General features: G+C 35.6%; 1 long non-coding RNA gene across 1 annotated transcript; it reads right to left on the reverse strand.

The window, feature by feature from the left end:
• Nucleotides 1–16,666: 16,666 nt before the first annotated feature.
• On the reverse strand, nucleotides 16,667–17,812 carry LOC131611373 (uncharacterized). Its single transcript, XR_009286874.1, has 3 exons — nucleotides 17,519–17,812; nucleotides 17,146–17,397; nucleotides 16,667–16,875 (listed from the first exon to the last, which is right to left on the reverse strand). It is a non-coding gene; the product is annotated as an uncharacterized LOC131611373 (long non-coding RNA).
• Nucleotides 17,813–20,155: the final 2,343 nt, after the last annotated feature.

Raw genomic sequence — 20,155 nt, forward strand, 5'->3', positions numbered from 1 at the left:
TTTTTCAATCAAGTTAATGGCAATCTAAATGATATATATATATATATATATATATATATATATATATATATATATATATATATATATATATATATATATATATATATATATATATATATATATATATATATATATATATATTTTAAATCAAGAAATATATTAAAAATCACCAACCATTCGGAATTACAACAACAAAATCCAAACCAGAAAAATTACAAACCGATTGAACTTTAACTTAAGTAAAACAATGGGTTATTGCTAAACTCATAGAAGTTATAATTAGAGTGAGTAATTTTTCCGATATACGACCATCTCCACACAAGAGTCTTACAACTCCAAACCACATCTCTCGAATTCCACGAACGATTATTAAAAATAATGTCGTTCCTACTGTTCCAAAGGTTCCATAAAATTGCTAACCAAACAGTTCCAACTTTTCCTTTGTTAACTTTCCTAGACCGGCAAAAAGAGCTCTAATACAAAAAACCTTCCTTTAAATCTAAAACTCTTTTGAAATGTAAACCAATCCACTCGGCCATCTCCCTCCAAACAATACCGGCATTCCGACAAAACAAGAAAGAATGGAGAAGAGACTCATTACAATCGGAGCAAAAAACGCAAGAAAGATTCGAAGTGTGATGAAGAATACCTTTAGACAAGAGGGACTCCTTAACCGGAACTTTGTTGATGAAACATCTCCAACCAAAAGCCTTCACTTTCAATGGAACATCCACCTTCCAAATATCCACAAGAGCCGCATCAAAACGATTACCTAGACCATACGGAACAAAACGGCTAAAAAGATTGTGGTAGCAAGAAGCAACAGAGTACACACCATCCGGTTGCAGCTTCCAAACAGCCGTATCCGGGCTGTTTTCCACCAACTCAGCCACGTTTAAGAGCTGCCACAGTCTGAAAAAATCATGCTGAATATCAACAGAACCATGCTGGGCCAAATGAGCAAAGGCAGCAGCGGGAACGCCATCCATCTCGAGGTCGTTGGCTTCTAGGACATCCGAAAGACCAACACCAGAGGCTGGAAACGAGACAGAATAATTGCCATTCCACGGGTTATCGGGAATACCTAAGTCTCCCCACTTCCAAGCTCCATCAATCCACCCACCCAAAGCGCCAATTGAAACATCTTGGAGCAAAGAGCGATTGTATAGGTTCTCGAAGAGGTTCTTTAAAGGACCACCTTCCAACCAATGAGAATTCCAAAAAGATATAGTGTGCCCATCTCCAACCTGAAAAATAAAATTGTTAGTGAAAAAATTCTCCGGTAATTCTTTCGCCAAGGAGGATAAATCCAACCACCACACCGACGAATTCCTATCCTTCTTAAAGCTCGGATTATCGCCACACAACTTAAGGTTCACATCCCCATACCGAGTCTTTAACATTCTATACCATAATTCGTTAGTAGCTCCAAAAATCCTCCAATTCCACTTCAAGAGAAGTGCTTTATTAAATTGATCCAACCGTCTAAAACCAAGACCTCCTTTCTCCACTGGTAGGCACATGTCATCCCACTTTACCCAATATGCATCTTCCTTCTCTCTTCCGTCCCTCCCCACAAAAATCTACTTTGAATCTTATTGATCTCCGCTAGAACCTTCTTAGGAGCTTTGTAAAAAGAGAGAGTGAATATAGCCAAACTACTTAACACCGATTTTATAAGAGTTATTCTCCCTCCGAAACTAAGCCACCGACCTTTCCAAGAATTCAATCTCTTCCTAACATTATCCAAGAGAGGCTTCCAAGAAGAGATACGCCTAGGATTTGAACCAATATGAATACCGAGAAATTTGAATTCCTTATCCTCCGTCCTACAATTTAGGAAATTAGTGGCAACTCCCATAAAGTGCGAGTTAATGTTAACCCCAATCAACTTGCTTTTATGATAGTTAATACTAAGACCCGACACCAATTCAAAACTCCGAAGAACCGCCTTCATGGCCCAAAGATGATTCCAACTCCCATCGCCTATTAAGAGAGTGTCATCGGCAAATTGGAGAATATCCACAAAACATTTTCCGTTCACATTAAAATGCAACATTACAATGCACCGTAACTAATTTTCCTAAATATATTAATATAGAAGAGGTTGTAGATTGAAGGAGGAGGGGATGGAAGAAAAAGAAAAACAAGGTGGGTAAAAATGAGGTAATGGAGACTATATCAACTGACACATTTGGAATTGATAATTATATATGGCAAAAAGTAGGTTGTATATATATTGTTTTATTATTTAATTTAATATGACCGTTTGATCAATTTTTTTAATTCTGGTGTCAAAATAATAACTCAGATTTTAAATACATATTAAATAAATATTTTGTTCAACTAAACATTAAATAATTATTTCAAAATATTTTGTACACACACATAAGCGGGTTCAACTTACTCAAAGAGTAAATATTTTAAGTTACTCCAAATCATAACTTTTAAATTGGATATAATCTAATAGTTAACATTTTTATTTAATCTTAATTAGCATTTTTATCATTTCCTTTACTTTTCATTTGTCATTTCCAACACTTAATCATTTCCTTTACATTGCGTTTTATAAGGATTTCGATATAGTCGAAACTCCTCGCTTTCTTTACAACCAATTTCTTTGTAGTCTAATTCTACTTTTACAACAACATTCAAAGATTTTCTCTAAAGATTTACGCACAAATATGTCTTAGGATTTACAAGTCAATCATGCATGTAACATTTTTAAAGACTAGCGATTGTTTACCAAAAATATGTGTAAATAAATTGGCACGTCCAATGAGACCTTTTTGAGCGAAATTTTTAAAGGAAGCTTTCTTTTAAGAAACTTTACTTATTTGAAATTCTGTTGAATCTTTATACGAGTTATTACCAATGGTTATGTGTGTACGCGCTTGAGGAATGGTAAGTTACTTCCATAAATGACACGTTCACCTGCTAGAAACGCTCATACACCAAATCCATAAAATAACCCCTAAAATCAAGTGGAACAACCAACCCAATCAATATTTAGTAACATCGATACTTCGGCCTTTATTGGGGAAACCGCCCCCATACCAATCTCAATGACGATACCTTCGATAATATCTAAATCAATGGCGTCTTCGCCATTAATAGTGAGTGTTTCAAAATTGCTTGGCGGCATACGTGTAACACCCCTTTTATACCCGAAAATAAATAAGCATATAATCAGAGAATAAGCATGCGTATAATTCAAAAGGGCGTCACATCGACGTTTCAAAAACTAAAAGATTTTAAAAACTGACAGCATTTATCCACAATACACAACACACCTGGTCATTTCAGATAACACCTAACATTTAATCATAATTCCTCCAGAATATACATTCATAACGGAAAAGACTAAAATACTCATGTATTCCATTAAATGATTCATATCCCATACCATGATCATAACTCAATAACACTCTCAATATAAAATAAACCATAATCAGAATATTTGGCTTAAAGCCTCTCAAACAACAAGTAGCCAAATAAACAGGTTCACAAGTTGTAACATAATACATAACCAAATAGAAACATGAGTTCAACACGCCTAGTCTACCCAGTGTTACATGACAAGAGCATTGACTCGCTACTTAATCATCAAACAAACTCGGAAGATCTCCGACTAAATCTCGTACGAACTACTAATCGCCAGAACCTGCATGTCACCAAAAGAGGGCAACATTAAAACAGAAGGGTGAGAATACGAATCATTATGAAGAAAGTATAATAAGATACAATGATTCAATAAACAATTATAGGAATTCATCACACTTATATAACCATGTAAATAATACTAACCAACATTTATTTCACATGTTACAAGCATACATAAAAACTCAAGGGGTATAATATTAAATTCCAATACTATATTCCCAAATAATACACATAACTATAATTATCACATAATCATATATTTTACCAAGTCATGTGTCCAAACATCACCAAATCCAATTATCACCTCTTATGTGCACATAACAATCACATAAATGCATACATTCAAACATCACATAACCTCAATGTGACTCAATGGAAAATATGTGACTCAATGCATGTGGTACCCAATGTGGACCCAAAGTTCCACCGCTTCCGATTCATATAGAATCTAGCTACGCTTCAGATCCGTACAATATCGAAGCCACCAAATGTAAACATATAGTTTACCGCTTTCCGAATTCACTCTAGAATCCAAGCCGCATCTGATCCGGACAAGATCAATGCCACTACGCATGCTTCCGATTAAGGATCAACGTAATCTACGTCTATTTCCATTTAAGGATCACCATCTAATACCATGTGAACCCATAGTTTCACCGCTTTCACAATAAAGCCGACTATGCCATGAATGAATGTACAATTACCAACCAATTATGCAATTAAGATCATCTCTACCATCTTAACATTCCGCATATCACAATAATTCAACTCGATGAATTATCTACCAATTGTACACAACACTCACAACACATACATATCATTCACATATAAAAGGCCAATTGATCAATTACGATTCACAAAATGCAATTAACACTAATATCCATACTATTTCATGTCAATTCACATTTATCACATATATAGGAATATACACATTATCAAAACAACATCATTGGCGTAGCAATATATTATTCTCAACATAAATATTCGAGCCAAAAACACAATTACGGACAAATTCTCAAAATACCGTAATTTACCGATAAAGCGAATAATTGATCCAAGTCCGAACATAATCCAATCAAATCGGCTCAATGTAACTAATATCACCTACTGCCAACAAAACTATTTTTATTGAAAAGAATGTCAAGCTAGCTTTCTAATGCTTCGAACGGTACTCAAAACAGATTCACAGTTTAAAAGTTATGAATTTGTAAAGTTTCAACGAGAATGTAACACCGACATCCTAAACTGTCAATTCTAAACATGTCAGAGTTACGCCAAACAATTAAAAACATGACTCTTAATAACTCAAAACAACTCTGACAATTTTGTTGACAATTCTAACAACCCTATTGACAATTCTATCGAAATTAAAACTAACTAATTAATCAAATAACTCAATATTTATCTCTAACTCAAAACTCCGGAAATTATTATATTAATACTATTTAATTATTATTATTATTATAATTTAAATATATATCAGTAACCTTTAATTGAAACAATTGGAATGGGTTTATTCTGTTACAGTACAAAACGTTTTTCTCAATTTTACACATAGCACTGCTAGAGTATCACTGCAATTGTATAAATTATACAGGTGCTCAAGTTAGTTTCGGTGGCTATTATTTTTGTTATTCTTAACTTCATGGACCTCTATTTTATTTAGTGTTTCACTATTATTATACTAAACTAATGACTTATATAGGTAGACTTGTAATGTGAATGAAATACAAAAAAATCTATGCTACAGTACCAATTTATTTCACCCAGCAAAACATGTAATTTGGATATTCATTATATATCATAGATAACACCACTAACACACTTTATGCACCATATTATAGTTTTACGCTACAGTAAGCAGCAAAACATAATTTTATGAGGCATGATTCATTCAATTTCAATTGTTATATTTATCCAAGAACACTACAGAAAAAAGGTCTCCTGCCACGCCCAGAAAACCGAGGCTATATGCAAAATAACCGTGGCGTAACACTGAGGCCACGGTTTGGCCACGGAAATTCAACTGTGGAGTATGCGGCCGTGGCCTAAAATAAAGTCCACGGTTTTTTGGTATAGACCACACCTTTTTTACAACCGTGGCTTTTTTAGGCCACGGTTTAGGTAGTTTGATTAAGGCCGCGGTTTGTATTTGCCATGACTGCAAAACTGTGGCTATAATGTAAAGCCACGGTTTCAATTTAACGTTTACGATACAGTTTTGGTTCAAGATATAGCCACGGTTTAGTTATGACCACATATTTAAAACCATGGTTATATTTTGTACATTCTAAACCATTAATCTTGCCACGGTTTATTTCTGTGCCATTACACAAAGATGTCATTATATATATATATTTCTGTACCAATCAAAAGTTTGCCAACTAAGCTAGCTATAATACATTATTAATATGCAATAAATAAAAATAATCACAATTATAATGTACTAGTATGTGACCCATTATAAATTTGATACGTTTATATAGAATATCTACTGCATTCTAATTACAACCCTGAAATATACAATTCAAAATATCAACATATACAATTCAAAATATCAACAATATTGTTCATTGTATTCGCAACACTATTTATCGTCTGAACACGAGGCCAGTAGTGAACCAGTAGGATCCCATTTGATACAATTTACTTCACTCTGAAATAGCAGAAAGGTTGTTAAGATTTACACAAGCACATTATTGTATTTAAACCTGGTGCAGTAGTGTTTCAGTGCAAAGCATAATAATACAGACTAAGGTAGGTAAATAAACCTGGTCAAAGCATTATATTTATTTAGTTTTTCAAAGCTGCACTCATACCTTTTACTTATTTGCTCAAGTGAAGGTTTATTCCTTTGGAGAACAATATGCATTTATAAAATACCTACTGTCAAAAGATGGCATTGTCATGTGTTATAGACTAAAGTAGAGAGAAACAAGATTCACAGCAAAACAAGCATGGAACAAGAAGCAAAAGGTGGTGTCAAGAAAGATTAAAATGATCAATAAATCTAATGACTTAATCATTTACCAACACAATGAACCAATCTTGGATTATGATGAGATAAGAAGTGAGTCTCATCAAGTTGAACAGGTGGAGGCCCTTGTATTGGATTTGACTAATACCATAACTTAAATGTGGTTTTTCTTAAATAGGAGCTAAACCTCTTCCATTTTTTAGACATTTACAAATGTGCAACCACTAAACTACATTGGGGGTACATCAATATTCAATTCATGAGCGCAACTATCAAATAATTCATGCTATGCATAAAGTAATTTAGAATTAAAAAAAAAACATTTGCACAAAGTAATTTCAAAAAAGGAAAAACACATCTGGAAGCATTTTTATTCATTTTAATGATATAATATTAATCATTAAGTTTTCATATAACATCATAAAGCACATTCACATTTAATTCTTATTGCAATAGTAGTTTTCATATAAAGTGAAGCAGTGAACTAATACAAGTAAGTTATAGTTTCAAAATTATATTTCTCAGTTTCAAAACTATCTTTTGTGTCCATTTGATATAAGGGTGAGGTTACATCCATGAGTGTGTTTTTGGTTTATTATGTACAGACAGTTGTTCTGGTAAGGTCAGTAAGCAATCTACAATGATGAACATTAGCTATTTTAATCATAGGCTTAAGATCTTCTGAAATTATTTAATATAGAGCTAATTACTAATATTATTTGCTTACTTGTAACACTTGCAGAGGCTCAGTAGCAGAGTCAATCACGATTGCCTGGCAAAGTTATTTGAAAATGAACCGGTAATTCTCTCTTGAACTGTTGAAAATCAGAACTAGAGTGTTTGATAACATAACTCAATCAAAACCAGACCCTGCAAATCAGAACATACATCAGCAAAACCAGTGCAAAGCCAAGTTCACTCAAAACATAAATAAAGATCCACGAATTAACTGAAACCGTAAAGCCTATCCAAGATTACAAAAATACTCAGAACTTGCAGCCATACCATTTCCTACAGCTAACTGTTAATCAACCTGAACCAAGACATATAAAAACCAAATTCCTTATCCTAAATCAATGTCTAACAGTTCTACTTTAACCACCAATTATGCATATATCAAAACCACTCCACATTCAAATGTTCATACCAATACAAACCTAAAAACTACATCAAGAAAAATTAGTAAACTTGCTGCTTCCGTAAAAATCCACCACCCTGCATAACAAAATAAGAATCAGCCCCACAAAAACAGTTTAAACAGTCAGTATAATTCCCACAACTTTTTCAGGTTATAGGTAAATCCAAAAATATAGTAAAGAAGTCAATGAACATCGATATTCAGGAAGAAACAAATCACTAAGAGGAATGTGGAGTAAGATTTGTCTGAGCATTACTAGTCTGAGCAGTGAAACATAAGTTTAACTCTATCATTGAGAGGAATTTGGAATGAGATTCGGACTACGGGGACAAAACACAATTTTTAAAGTTCTACAAACTAAACCAATAAACAATAAACAGAAGATACATAAACTTTCTATGTCTAAAGAATTAAGGGTGGTGAGTAATAATTTATACAGAATGTATAGCCAACTTTTTGGCAATTGGCAGCATTAAGAAACACTTTATATTCCAAGGCCGTCCAGCGTAGGCGTAACTTTACTCTCACATAATAACTTCAATTTATGCACATTACACCACATCAGGAGAAACAATTGTGCTTTATATAAGTTTCTTGCAAAGCACAATTAAACTATTGATCATTGGAGAATGCTTCAATGTCTTAACAAATAATCATAAATGAGGAAGCTATAAGAGATTCAAGGCTCATAAAATAGACTTAAGACTCAAATCATTTAAACAAAATCAATAATTAATGAAATTAAATTACAACCAACCAAACATGATAAAAAATTATGACAAAAAAATAAACTAAAAATTTGCAGACAATGAGAGAAACTAACTCAGCTAGTGTTGGTATAACAACAGTGATTACGGCAATGATTGAACGGATTGAATGGAACCAAACTCAGCGTGTAACCTGAACTTGAAGGGCTGCATGTACAAATATTACCTGAAAGTAAATTCAAAAATAAAACTGAACTATCCTCAAGAGATATGTTTCTTAGACAATACATCAAATAGATAATAGACACAAATTGAAAAAAAATGAAATTCACTCCTTCATTTGTTATAAATAATTCATTTCAATTGATTCATTAGGGAACAATTAGTATAGCAGAAATTGATGGTATTCATACCCGTTGAGAATTGAAAACAATAATAACAAATACATATTATACATCAAATCAGGGCTAAACAATAATCAATATATAACCGTTGAGAATTGAAACTATTAAGAATTTTTTGAAGAATGCAAATTCAAATGAATGTTGGAAAATTTATTAGATCATATAGATTTTTTTACTAAAGCAGAGTGACTCAGAGAGGAACAAGACCAAAATTGAAATAGAATATGTTTATACTCAGAAGCAAACACATTGACATGAACAAGAACACGCTCCAAATTGATTTGATGAGTTAAAATATAACTTACATGAGCGAAGACCTTAAAGTCGTTTGGACAAGACACCAAAATCCTCGATGTAACACCCCTTACTAACCCCGCGGCAATTTAAAACAATTATTCAGAGTACATGAAATAAGGGTGCCACAATTCATAATAAATAAACATCATTCAGTCATGTCATGCATTCACTGAGGTAATCATCATAACTTAAAACGTTTCATGTTAACACAGCGGAAATTTATCAAAAACGGACTAAGTTTAACATCTTTAAAACTTATCCTTCAAAACATCAAAAACATAACTAGAGTCATAATCATAAACTCTAAACAATCGCGTCCCCAGTGTTACAACTATCAGAGCATGACACCTGACGCTAACTAAGACACTGACTCATGAGCTAATCCTCACCGAGTCGAACAGCCGCTATCCTCAATCTGAAAATGACAACATGTAAGGGTGAGTCTCATCATAATTAACAAATGTTATAAGGTTATAAAGCAATAACACATCACAATTGTATCATTCACCCAATTGTTTCATAAACAGACATTCAAAACAATCAAACAACAATCAACACATCATCAACATTTACAACACTGGAATGCATCCAATCATGTTATAAATTATGCATATGTATGAACTGACACTATGCATGTGGTACCAACATCATCAAATGGGAATAACCCATGACCGATCCAACATCATCCAAGATACGGCCCTGCCAGCACAGATTCCACACAATGGGAATCATGCCCTTCACTGATCCAACACACCCTTATGGATACAGTATCATCAACGAAAATGAATGAATGCAACATATACAACATACTTATACCATCATCATCATCAATCATCAACATCATCATCATCATTCAAGTATGTTCATATATAATAACATCATTCAACCACAATTCCATCATCATCATATACAAAACATACAAGTATTTGCACCAATCATCATATTCAATAAGAATAGCATACATGTATTTTCATCATTCTAAAAACCATTCAATCATCATCATATAGATTATCCTATAAGTTTCGTTTAGCTCGAAACGGCGCATCAAACGGACCAACAGTTAAAAAGTTATACATCTTTGAACTTTCAAAAATATCTTAAAACCAACAGCACGCGGCGCCATCATCAGTTCGCGGCGCGAACTGAGCGTTCCAAGAATCCTTGGCTCTCTGCCAAGCTGTTCGCGGCGCAAACATCTACACGCGGCGCGAACCGGCGATTTCAGAAACCCCAACCTGCAGAAAACAGCATTCTATACATTCCAAACTCATCCAATTCATACCAGTACGAACCTAGGGAAATCAAATGCACAAACAACACAAAATACATCTCATAATACACCATTTACACATCAATTGAGACCATAACAACGCAGACATCATAGATTCAAACATAGAGATCGGACATCATACAATTTGACTCAATCCCTAAACCTATCATATGACTCAATCGACCCGAATTCCACATCTATTCAGTATTATCAACCCCTAACCCGATAATAGATGATAATCAGATAAGTCCCCCCTTACCTTAGCCAAATTCTTGAATTGGTTCCTCTTCCTCTTTGGTTCTCCTTCACGTTCTTCAGCTCCTATTCTCACAGCTTCTGGTTTTCACGTTCTAATTTTTCCCTTCTCCTCTTGTTTTCCTTTATTTTATGAAAAACATAAAATTAGAAGTGGGCTCTTACACAATTACACCCCCACTTTACTAATTCCACCGCATGGCCCAATAACTTACATTTTATTATTTTTCCACATAATTCAACAAATGTTAATTTCCCATAATTAATTTAAAACTTGATTAAATTAATTAAATAAGAATTTTCGAGATGTTACAACTCTCCCCCACTAAAGAGTTTTCGTCCTCGAAAACATACCTCAAGCAAATAGTTCCGGATAGGAAACTTTCATCTGGCTTTCCAACTCCCAGGTGACGTTTCCATCAGCTGGTCCTCCCCAAGCTACTCTGACTAAAGCTATTTCCTTGCCCCGCAATTGCTTCAGTCTTCTATCTTCAATCCTCACATGTAACGTTTCAACCGTTAAGTTGTCTTTAACCTGCACATCATCCACTTGGATCACGTGGGACGGATCCGAAATGTATTTCCTCAATTGAGACACATGAAATACATCATGCAAGTTGGCAAGCATTGGCGGCAACGCAATACGATATGCCACTTCTCCCACTCTTTCTGAAATTTGGAATGGTCCAATAAAACGCGGAGTCAACTTCTTTGACTTCAAGGCTCGACCAATACCCGTCATAGGAGTAACCTTCATAAACACATGATCTCCCTCTTGAAACTCAAGTGTCTTCCTCCTCTTATCATAATAACTCTTTTGACGACTCTGAGAAGCTCTCATCTTCTCTTGAATCATCTTAATCTTCTCCGTAGTCTGTTGTACAATTTCTGGTCCAATCACATCACTCTCACCAGCTTCGTACCAACACAATGGAGTTCTACATCTCCTACCATACAATGCCTCAAACGGAGCCATACCTATACTCGAATGAAAACTGTTGTTGTAGGTAAATTCAGTCAAAGGCAGATAACTATCCCAAGCACCTCCTTTTTCTAACACACAAGCACGTAACAAATCTTCTAACGACTGAATTGTCCTCTCAGTCTGTCCATCCGTCTGCGGATGATAAGCAGAACTCAGTCTCAGCTTAGTACCCAAAGCCTTCTGCAAACCTTCCCAGAACTTAGACGTAAATCTCGGATCTCTGTCTGACACGATAATCGAAGGAATACCAGCTTTTCCATCGGATAATCCAATCTTACCGGTATGAAATGTGCAGACTTCGTCAATCTGTCCACCACAACCCAAATAGCTTCACAATTCTTAACAGTTCTCGGCAAACCCGAAACAAAATCCATCGATATGCTATCTCATTTCCACTCAGGAATAAACATCGGTTGCATAAATCCAGATGGCTTCTGATGTTCAACCTTTGACTTCTGATAAGTCAAACACGAATACACAAACTCAGCAATTTCTTTCTTCATTCCAGGCCACCAAAATAGCTTTCTCAAATCATGATACATCTTGGTAGCACCAGGATGAATACTTAATCCACTACGGTGTCCTTCTTCTAAAATATTTCTTCGAAGTTCAGCAGCATCAGGAACACAAACTCTGTCTCCAAACCTCAGTATACCATTCTCGTCAACTCTGAATTCACCACTCTTGCCTTGGTTAATCAAAGTCAACTTGTCGACTAACTCGACATCAGCCTTCTGGCCCTCTCTGATCTCTTCAAGAATACCACTGGTCAGCTTCAGCATTCCCAACTTAACACTAGTAGGAGTACCTTCACATACCAAACTCAAGTCTCTGAATTGTTCAATCAAATCCAATTCTTTCACCATTAGCTTAGACATATGCAAAGTCTTCCTACTTAAAGCATCAGCAACTACGTTTGCCTTACCCGGATGGTAATTCAAACTAAAATCATAGTCTTTAAGGAATTCCAACCACCTTCTCTGCCTCATATTCAGTTCTTTCTGGTCAAAGAGATATTTCAGACTCTTATGATCACTGAACACCTCAAATATCGACCCATACAAATAATGTCGCCACAACTTCAGGACAAAAACCATCGCTGCCAACTCCAAATCATGAGTCGGATAATTCCTTTCATGCACTTTGAGTTGTCTCGACGCGTACGCGACCACTTGTTGGTTCTGCATCAGTACACAACCCAAACCCATCAACGAAGCATCACATAAACCACAAATGATTCTGTCGGATTCGGCAAAATCAAAATAGGAGCACTAGTCAACCTCTTCTTCAGCTCTTGGAATCCTTCCTCGCATTTTACATCCCAAATAAAAGCCTGACCCTTTCTGGTTAATTTAGTTAACGGCAATGCTAACTTTGAAAATCCTTCAATGAACTTCCTGTAATATCCTGCAAGACCAAGAAAACTACGAATCTCTGACACTGACTTCGGCGCTTCCCACTGAGATACAACCTCTATCTTAGTAGGATCGAAAACAATACCATTCTTAGAAATTACATGTCCAAGAAAACTGACCTCTTTTAACCAAAAATCACACTTCGACAGTTTGGCAAAAAGTTGCTTCTCTTTTAACAACTCCAACACAATTCTGAGATGTTCTGCATGTTCTTCCTCACTCTTAGAATATATTAGGATATCGTCTATAAACACCACTACGAACTTATCGAGATAAGGATGAAATATCCTATTCATATACTCCATAAATACACCAGGTGCGTTAGTAACTCCAAACGGCATTACCGAATACTCATAATGTCCATACCTTGTTCTGAAAGCGGTCTTCTGAATATCATCGTCTTTCACACGAATCTGGTGATACCCAGACCTCAGATCAATTTTACTAAACACACATGCTCCAACCAGTTGTTCCATCAAATCATCAATCCTCGGCAAGGGATACCGATTCTTGATAGTAACCTTGTTCAGTTGTCTGTAATCCACACACAACCTCATTGAACCCTCCTTCTTCTTCACTAGCAACACAGGTGCACCCCACGGAGAAACGCTAGGACGAATGAACTTCTTCTCAAGTAATTCTTCCAACTGCTTCTTCAGTTCAGTCAACTCAGACGGTGACATACGATACGGTGCCATTGACACTGGGCTAGTTCCTGGAATTAAATCAATAGAAAACTCCACTTCTCTTTCCGGTGGTAATTCATTCACATCTTCTGGAAAAACTTCTGGAAATTCACACACCACTGGTAGTTCGCTACTTACTACTCTTTCCTTTGAATTTGTCAATGCAAATAACATAAAGACTGTTGCACCATCCTTGATAGCTTCATCCACTTGTCTAGCCGTCATCTCCAGATCATCAGAATGAACTTCTTCAGGAAAGATCACTGTCTTCGAAAAACAGTTGATGTGAACACGGTTAAATTCTAACCAGTTCATCCCCAGGATCACATCGAGTTTTTTCAACGGAAGGCACACTAAGTCCATCCCGAATTCCCTACCAAAAATATCAACCGGATAATTCAAGCATGCAGACGAAGTAGTTACTGAACCCGACGCTGGAGTATCAATAACCATACTTCCATTTATTTCAGATATTTCCAAATTCAACCTCTTAGCACAATCTAAAGAAATAAAAGAATGAGTTGCTCCAGTATCAATAATCGCAACTAAAGGTGTGCCATGAATAAAACACGTACCTTTAATTAGTCTATCCTCCGGAGTGGTTTCTGATCCAGACAAAGCAAAGACCTTCCCTCCATCTTGGTTCTTATTCGGTTTAGGACACTGTGGGCTAATGTGACCCTCTTCACCACAATTGTAACAAGTCACAATCTTCTTCTTACAATCAGCGGCAACATGACCCACTTCTTCACACTTGAAGCACTTCTTCTGATTCAGCTTGCACTCATTCCTACGGTGCCCGACCTCACCGCAGTTATAGCACCTGACAAAAGCACTGGAGTCTCCCCCACTAGGCTTCTTCGAACCACCAGTCTTTGGATTACCTCTACCATATGGCTTACCCTTATCCATAGGCTTCTTCCCTTTCCTGTCAACTAACTCGCGAGAGTGAGATGACTTCAGCTTGATATTATCTTCCTCGAAGATCCTACTACAGTCCACCAAGTCTACAAATCTCCGGATTCTCTGATATCTGATACCCTGCTTAATCTCATCACGGAGACCGTTCTCGAACTTGATGCATTTTGAGAATTCACTAGCTTCATCGTTGTTGTAGTGAACGTAGTACTTCGCCAACTCAACGAACTTCAAAGCATACTCTGGTACTGTCATGCTACCTTGAACTAGTTCCAGAAATTCAATTTCCTTTCGACCTCTTACGTCTTCAGGAAAGTACCTTCTCAAAAATTCTCTCTTGAACACGGCCCAAGAAATAGCCACACCATTAGCTTCCAGTTCAGTCCTGGTAGTCATCCACCAGTCGTCAGCTTCTTCAGACAACATGTGAGTACCATACCTCACCTTCAGATCCTCAGCACAATCGATGACTCTGAAGATTCTCTCGATCTCCTTAAGCCACTTCTGAGCACCTTCAGGATCATGCGTGCCCTTGAATAATGGAGGATTGTTCCTCTGAAAACTGTTCAGCTGCCTGTCAGTACCAATCGCAGCTCCATTGGCATTTCCTCCCAGCACACCAGCAATCATGCCCAGAGCCTCAGCAATAGCATCGTCGTTTCTTCCTCCTCTTCCAGCCATTGTTCTGCTTAAATCACAACCAATTTAATCAGAACAAAAGTATCGACAGTTAACTCTTACTAGTCGCATACACAGGAAACAAAACTGACACTAAGACTCTGGTCATAACGACCGACTATGCTCTGATACCACTATTGTAACACCCCTTACTAACCCCGCGGCAATTTAAAACAATTATTCAGAGTACATGAAATAAGGGTGCCACAATTCATAATAAATAAACATCATTCAGTCATGTCATGCGTTCACTGAGGTAATCATCATAACTTAAAACGTTTCATGTTAACACAGCGAAAATTTATCAAAAATGGACTAAGTTTAACATCTTTAAAACTTATCCTTCAAAACATCAAAAACATAACTAGAGTCATAATCATAAACTCTAAACAATCGCGTCCCCAGTGTTACAACTATCAGAGCATGACACCTGACGCTAACTAAGACACTGACTCATGAGCTAATCCTCACCGAGTCGAACAGCCGCTATCCTCAATCTGAAAATGACAACATGTAAGGGTGAGTCTCATCATAATTAACAAATATTATAAGGTTATAAAGCAATAACACATCACAGTTGTATCATTCACCCAATTGTTTCATAAACAGACATTCAAAACAATCAAACAACAATCAACACATCATCAACATTTACAACACTGGAATGCATCCAATCATGTTATAAATTATGCATATGTATGAACTGACACTATGCATGTGGTACCAACATCATCAAATGGGAATAACCCATGACCGATCCAACATCATCCAAGATACGGCCCTGCCAGCACAGATTCCACACAATGGGAATCATGCCCTTCACTGATCCAACACACCCTTATGGATACAGTATCATCAATGAAAATGAATGAATGCAACATATAAAACATACTTAATCCATCATCATAAACAATCATCAACATCATCATCATCATTCAAGTATGTTCATATATAATAACATCATTCAACCACAATTCCATCATCATCATCATATACAAAACATACAAGTATTTGCACCAATCATCATATGTATTAGAAGTGGGCTCTTCTTGTTTTCCTTTCTCCTCTTGTTTTCCTTTATTTTATGAAAAACATAAAATTAGAAGTGGGCTCTTACACAATTACACCCCCACTTTACTAATTCCACCGCATGGCCCAATAACTTAACATTTTATTATTTTTCCACATAATTCAACAAATGTTAATTTCCCATAATTAATTTAAAACTTGATTAAATTAATTAAATAAGAATTTTCGGGATGTTACACTCGACGCTGATTATATTGTCAAGTTATCAAACCTCATTGGTAAGCTCTCTGCTATGGCGGGTTCTGATGTCTGCTTCAAATATCAACTCCCTAGTGAAGATCTCCATGCTTTGATCTAGGTATGCCATGAAGACATCTCGATTATATGATGATTGAGTACAATCCTATGTGTCGCGTTTCACCTAAGCCTTCAAGGTTGAGATCATAATTAAACCTTTGACAAAAAGGTACAACATAATGAGATATTAAGTGAAAAAGAGTAGTGAATCTTGACATAATTTTTGGAGTGCGCTTCTACATGACTTAATTCAACAGTTACTAGGAATAATACACTTCCTAACCCTTACATAACAGCAGCAAAGACAAATCATTGGCAAAAAACAAAATTTCAGGATATATGCCACTTAGATTCATTTCCAAAAAATAAATCTAGTAACAACCGAAATACCATAGAACCAAAGAATATACAAAAGACGAGATAAACCTCAACAAAGGCCCTAGGGGAAGATTCAATAACATCATCATCAATGGCCTCCACATCAATAAACGGGGGTTGTTGCTGGTTGTTGTTGGCTTGAGTTTCGACTACTTGAGGCTCCAACTTAGTTGAAGGTCCTTCCTGCTCACGATTCTCACCAGCCGGCATTCATTTAAGGTCAAGGTCCAAAACTGCCTTCCTACGCCGGTAACTTCTGACAGCAGTCTGCCTGCTCGTCCGAGAGCTCATATTGGAACCCTAACACGATAACAATCGTAGAAGCAACTAGTAAACAATTGTAGAAGCAGTTTCAGCAATTGTAACCGATCGATGAAAATCGGAAACCCTAAGAAGATAGAGAGAAAAGAAAGAAACATACCAGAGGGAAATCGCTATGTGGTGTGCGTAATCGCTATCTTTTTCTTCTTTTCTTGATGCTATGATGTTGCCCGAGATCTATTGAATGATAACCCTATAGCTTTCAATTGATTCATGCTTCTTAGAGCATTCAATGGAGCTTCATAGATTTAGGGTTAGTGAGAGAGATCCGAATTAGGGTTTGAGTTTGAGATGAGAGGCGAGGGGGAGAGATACTCTTAGTTCAGTTCATGAGCGGCGTCGTGTTTTGTTTTACCAGAGAAAGAGATCGAAGATGGTCATCGGCGCCGCTGAGTCTATGAGAGGGGAAGAAGAAAGCTCTTTGAGTAAGGTCAATAGTCACAACGTTGATAAAACCTAATCCCCTTTTCACGTTTCATTCAATATTTGATTTCAATTAGATTTAATCTTTAAAAAATAATATATATATATATATATATATATATATATATATATATATATATATATATATATATATATATATATATATATATATATATATATATATATAATAAACAAGAGAAAGAGGGAAACCAAAAAAAAAGAGGGAAATTTTGGAGGGATATATTTTTTTACGCTTGGGCCACAATTTGAAGTAAAAATTATGAGGCCGCGGTTTTCGTTTGCGGCTAAAAATATCTGCAGTTGTCTAACCGTGGCATTTGAAGTAAAGGCCACAATTTCATACTCTAGATTTAATATTTTATAACATGATTCTACGCTTTGAAAAATCTGGCCAAATCATATATGTGGCCACGGTTTCTGAGCCGTAGAAAATTTTAGCGTGGCCTTAGGCCAAAAATGTAGTAGTGGAAAAACATAGCAGCTGCCAAATTATCAATTGATATATGTCGCTTCAGCACCAAAATTACCACACAGTATATATTTATATGTCAATTTGTGATTCTCAATTATCTCTCAGTTTCACTAATGTACCAATTACTAACATCAAAACATGTTTTTAATCTCGATTTCATGAATTCTCAACAAAACCTAACATGTCAAAAACCTAAAAATTGAAGAACAAAAATTCCTAAATCATGTTAATCTACCCATTGACCCAATCATACTAACCCATAATAATAAGGATTCTCCCCCTTACCTTGAATCAATCTCCTTCTATCTTCTAGTTCCTCCCCAAATCCTCTTCTCTTGAGTTCTATTTCTCTTCTCCACTTTCTCCTCTAGCCTCTTTTTTCTTCTTTTTCCCCCCCAAATGAGATATAACCTCTAAAACCCTATTTTCCTTACTATCTCTATTTTTAATGGGCTTAACCCACAATTAATTTCATATTTTATTTCTACTACTTAGGCCCAATTAGTTATATCTCTCTAATAACTTAATTAACCCATTAAACCCAATAAACACAATTATACACAAAATTAATTAATTAAATTAATTATTATATCACATAACAACTAAATAAATATTTAACACACAATGAGCCTAATAACATATACCCCTTATTACTCAATGTCTCATATTTACGGTCTAATCTTAATTACTCGGAAAATTCTCAAAACGTTAAATATTAACTCATTAATATTTCTAATACTAAAAATATTAAAATTTTCGATTAAACATCAATCCGCTATCCCGAACTAATACCGACTAAATCGTCCCAAAATGCGAAAATTTCAATAAACATCTCAATAAATAAATAATATTATTCTTAATATTATTCTTCCGACTATCCGACCAAAATCCGACTTTAACTTAATAAATCCAAATACGGCTCTTCCAATAATACCGACAATCCAAACTCGGCTAAATCCAATATTTAATTCCTTTAGTAATTTAATTAACCAAAATGTCACTTCTAATTATTTTCCGTCGATATAATAATAGTTTACTCACCGATATAACCACTTATTCACCATAATATAATTACCAACCGATAATTCCGAAAATAATATAAGAATATTTAATTAAATAAATAATTAAAATAATCGGGGCGTTACAACTCTCCCCCACTTAGAATATTTTCTTCCTCGAAAATTAGCCTAATATAACCATCCTTAACATCGCGTCCTCATCCAACTTTCTCATTCTCAAGTTGCACTTAACAACACTCAGACTATTACTTTTTCCGATATATTCGTATCTCAACACGACTTGAATCGAAAACTCATACGTCAAACTCTCAGTTATCCTTGCAACATAATCGTTACTAACTTGCCAACAATTTAAGCAATATCTTGGAACAACATCTTACGACATAACAACCACCTTCACTCGCTTATACTTGACGATACAACATTGCTTCATCATCACAATAACATATTCAACACAAATACACATATACAGTTCTTATTTCCATACTCAGGTGTCCTTCACTAACGAAGCACCAACAAAAACATTACTGCAACAGCGACAAACTTATCATAATACCAACCTGATAACATAACTCGACTAATAACCACACAACTCTTCATCGATCCACAACTTGCAAGACATCCTAATTCAATCAGCACTATTCACAAGAAAACACAATACATCTGACACATCATGCTCAAGCTGCGCGACTCTGATCATCCATCTTAATTCACTGTCCTTATTAGAGTTTCTGTCAACTTATATGATTCACAAGCTTCATCCAAGTTTCACACTTTCCTCAACATTCACTCATTTATGCAC

Source organism: Vicia villosa, linkage group LG6, assembly GCF_029867415.1.
Source record: "Vicia villosa cultivar HV-30 ecotype Madison, WI linkage group LG6, Vvil1.0, whole genome shotgun sequence".
Taxonomy (NCBI): Eukaryota; Viridiplantae; Streptophyta; class Magnoliopsida; order Fabales; family Fabaceae; genus Vicia; species Vicia villosa.